The sequence below is a fragment of the Parasteatoda tepidariorum genome, chromosome 4, assembly GCF_982258835.1.
Source record: "Parasteatoda tepidariorum strain Cologne lab strain chromosome 4, Ptep-v5.0, whole genome shotgun sequence".
Taxonomy (NCBI): domain Eukaryota; kingdom Metazoa; phylum Arthropoda; class Arachnida; order Araneae; family Theridiidae; genus Parasteatoda; species Parasteatoda tepidariorum.
The window spans coordinates 76,586,984-76,589,483 of NC_141758.1; the positions used below are offsets into that span (position 1 = coordinate 76,586,984).

A 2,500-nucleotide genomic window follows, 5' to 3' on the forward strand; every position below is an offset into this window, starting at 1 on the left:
CGATCCGAGTTCAAATCTCGGTAGAACCTATTTTTTTCAACGCATGGAGAAAAAAATAATTTCCAAACGTGACGACATCATTACTCATTGAAAACTTAAAGTTCGAGAAGCTATTTATGTTGTAGGAACTGCTCCTGTAAGAGTCTTACTCAAAGTGCACACGATGTGATTTTTTTTATGTAAGATATGTATTTTATTATTTATCTAAGAAATAAAAATTAAAAAAAAAAACCTTCACTATGATCTTTCACGGTGAGCTTCTTAGAAAATGAAGAAACAGACCAGCGTATCCCATGTGGTCTAGTGGTTAGGATACCTGGCTCTCACCCAGGTGGCCCGGGTTCGATTCCCGGTGCGGGAAGAATTGGTTCCATGGTGTAATGGTTAGCACTCTGGACTCTGAATCCAGCGATCCGAGTTCAAATCTCGGTGGAACCTTTTGATACCTCTAATCGTTGCAATTTTATTCTAAAAGAATTGATCTTTGAAGCATTTTGCTAAGTGTATGAAGCATACGAAGTTGAGCGCACACGATCAATGTGTTATGTATTTTTATATTAACGTGAAGTGAATTAAAAGTGACATCCGAATATTTATGTACAAATATAGGCATTTCTCAAAAAGGGGATAAACATTTTATCACTTGAAATGACGGAAGAATTCGATCACTTTAATGTATTCCCATGTGGTCTAGTGGTTAGGATTCCTGGCTTTCACCCAGGCGGCCCGGGTTCGATTCCCGGCATGGGAAGTGGTGGTTCTATGGTGTAATGGTCAGCACTCTGGACTTTGAATCCAGCGATCCGAGTTCAAATCTCGGTAGAACCTATTTTTTTCAACGCATGGAGAAAAAAATAATTTCCAAACGTGACGACATCATTACTCATTGAAAACTTAAAGTTCGAGAAGCTATTTATGTTGTAGGAACTGCTCCTGTAAGAGTCTTACTCAAAGTGCACACGATGTGATTTTTTTTTGTAAGATATGTATTTTATTATTTATCTAAGAAATAAAAATTAAAAAAAAAACCTTCACTATGATCTTTCACGGTGAGCTTCTTAGAAAAAGAAGAAACAGACCAGCGTATCCCATGTGGTCTAGTGGTTAGGATACCTGGCTCTCACCCAGGTGGCCCGGGTTCGATTCCCGGTGTGGGAAGAATTGGTTCCATGGTGTAATGGTTAGCACTCTGGACTCTGAATCCAGCGATCCGAGTTCAAATTTCGGTGGAACCTTTTGATACCTCTAATCGTTGCAATTTTATTCTAAAAGAATTGATCTTTGAAGCATTTTGCTAAGTGTATGAAGCATACGAAGTTGAGCGCTTACGATCAATGTGTTATGTATTTTTATATTAACGTGAAGTGAATTAAAAGTGGCATCCGAATATTTATGTACAAATATAGGCATTTCTCAAAAAGGGGATAAACATTTTATCACTTGAAATGACGGAAGAATTCGATCACTTTAATGTATTCCCATGTGGTCTAGTGGTTAGGATTCCTGGCTTTCACCCAGGCGGCCCGGGTTCGATTCCCGGCATGGGAAGTGGTGGTTCTATGGTGTAATGGTCAGCACTCTGGACTTTGAATCCAGCGATCCGAGTTCAAATCTTTGTAGAACCTATTTTTTTCAACGCATGGAGAAAAAAATAATTTCCAAACGTGACGACATCATTACTCATTGAAAACTTAAAGTTCGAGAAGCTATTTCTGTTTTAGGAACTGCTCCTGTAAGAGTCTTACTCAAAGTGCACACGATGTGATTTTTTTTATGTAAGATATGTATTTTATTATTTATCTAAGAAATAAAAATTAAAAAAAAAACCTTCACTATGATGTTTCACGGTGAGCTTCTTAGAAAAAGAAGAAACAGACCAGCGTATCCCATGTGGTCTAGTGGTTAGGATACCTGGCTCTCACCCAGGTGGCCCGGGTTCGATTCCCGGTGTGGGAAGAATTGGTTCCATGGTGTAATGGTTAGCACTCTGGACTCTGAATCCAGCGATCCGAGTTCAAATCTCGGTGGAACCTTTTGATACCTCTAATCGTTGCAATTTTATTCTAAAAGAATTGATCTTTGAAGCATTTTGCTAAGTGTATAAAGCATACGAAGTTGAGCGCACACGATCAATGTGTTATGTATTTTTATATTAACGTGAAGTGAATTAAAAGTGGCATCCGAATATTTATGTACAAATATAGGCATTTCTCAAAAAGGGGATAAACATTTTATCACTTGAAATGACGGAAGAATTCGATCACTTTAATGTATTCCCATGTGGTCTAGTGGTTAGGATTCCTGGCTTTCACCCAGGCGGCCCGGGTTCGATTCCCGGCATGGGAAGTGGTGGTTCTATGGTGTAATGGTCAGCACTCTGGACTTTGAATCCAGCGATCCGAGTTCAAATCTCGGAAGAACCTATTTTTTTCAACGCATGGAGAAAAAAATAATTTCCAAACGTGACGACATCATTACTCATTGAAAACTTAAAGTTCGA

General features: G+C 38.7%; 13 non-coding genes across 13 annotated transcripts in view; all 13 read left to right on the plus strand.

Moving 5' to 3' along the window:
* TRNAQ-UUG (transfer RNA glutamine (anticodon UUG)) overlaps positions 1 to 29 on the plus strand; it is a 72-nt gene extending 43 nt beyond the window's left edge. The window contains exon 1 of the tRNA in view: positions 1 to 29. This exon is cut by the window's left edge and continues 43 nt beyond it. This is a non-coding gene — a tRNA (tRNA-Gln).
* Positions 30 to 289: 260 nt separating this feature from the next.
* TRNAE-CUC (transfer RNA glutamic acid (anticodon CUC)) lies at positions 290 to 361 on the plus strand. Its single transcript has one exon. It is a non-coding gene; the product is annotated as a tRNA-Glu (tRNA).
* Positions 362 to 366: 5 nt separating this feature from the next.
* Positions 367 to 438, plus strand: TRNAQ-CUG (transfer RNA glutamine (anticodon CUG)). The gene has a single exon. It is a non-coding gene; the product is annotated as a tRNA-Gln (tRNA).
* Positions 439 to 679: 241 nt separating this feature from the next.
* On the plus strand, positions 680 to 751 carry TRNAE-UUC (transfer RNA glutamic acid (anticodon UUC)). Its single transcript has one exon. It is a non-coding gene; the product is annotated as a tRNA-Glu (tRNA).
* Positions 752 to 756: 5 nt separating this feature from the next.
* On the plus strand, positions 757 to 828 carry TRNAQ-UUG (transfer RNA glutamine (anticodon UUG)). Its single transcript has one exon. It is a non-coding gene; the product is annotated as a tRNA-Gln (tRNA).
* A 258-nt stretch (positions 829 to 1,086) lies between these two features.
* On the plus strand, positions 1,087 to 1,158 carry TRNAE-CUC (transfer RNA glutamic acid (anticodon CUC)). Its single transcript has one exon. It is a non-coding gene; the product is annotated as a tRNA-Glu (tRNA).
* A 5-nt stretch (positions 1,159 to 1,163) lies between these two features.
* On the plus strand, positions 1,164 to 1,235 carry TRNAQ-CUG (transfer RNA glutamine (anticodon CUG)). The gene has a single exon. It is a non-coding gene; the product is annotated as a tRNA-Gln (tRNA).
* Positions 1,236 to 1,476: 241 nt separating this feature from the next.
* TRNAE-UUC (transfer RNA glutamic acid (anticodon UUC)) lies at positions 1,477 to 1,548 on the plus strand. The gene has a single exon. It is a non-coding gene; the product is annotated as a tRNA-Glu (tRNA).
* A 5-nt stretch (positions 1,549 to 1,553) lies between these two features.
* On the plus strand, positions 1,554 to 1,625 carry TRNAQ-UUG (transfer RNA glutamine (anticodon UUG)). The gene has a single exon. It is a non-coding gene; the product is annotated as a tRNA-Gln (tRNA).
* Positions 1,626 to 1,884: 259 nt separating this feature from the next.
* Positions 1,885 to 1,956, plus strand: TRNAE-CUC (transfer RNA glutamic acid (anticodon CUC)). Its single transcript has one exon. It is a non-coding gene; the product is annotated as a tRNA-Glu (tRNA).
* Positions 1,957 to 1,961: 5 nt separating this feature from the next.
* TRNAQ-CUG (transfer RNA glutamine (anticodon CUG)) lies at positions 1,962 to 2,033 on the plus strand. Its single transcript has one exon. It is a non-coding gene; the product is annotated as a tRNA-Gln (tRNA).
* Positions 2,034 to 2,274: 241 nt separating this feature from the next.
* TRNAE-UUC (transfer RNA glutamic acid (anticodon UUC)) lies at positions 2,275 to 2,346 on the plus strand. Its single transcript has one exon. It is a non-coding gene; the product is annotated as a tRNA-Glu (tRNA).
* A 5-nt stretch (positions 2,347 to 2,351) lies between these two features.
* Positions 2,352 to 2,423, plus strand: TRNAQ-UUG (transfer RNA glutamine (anticodon UUG)). Its single transcript has one exon. It is a non-coding gene; the product is annotated as a tRNA-Gln (tRNA).
* The last annotated feature ends 77 nt before the right edge of the window (positions 2,424 to 2,500 follow it).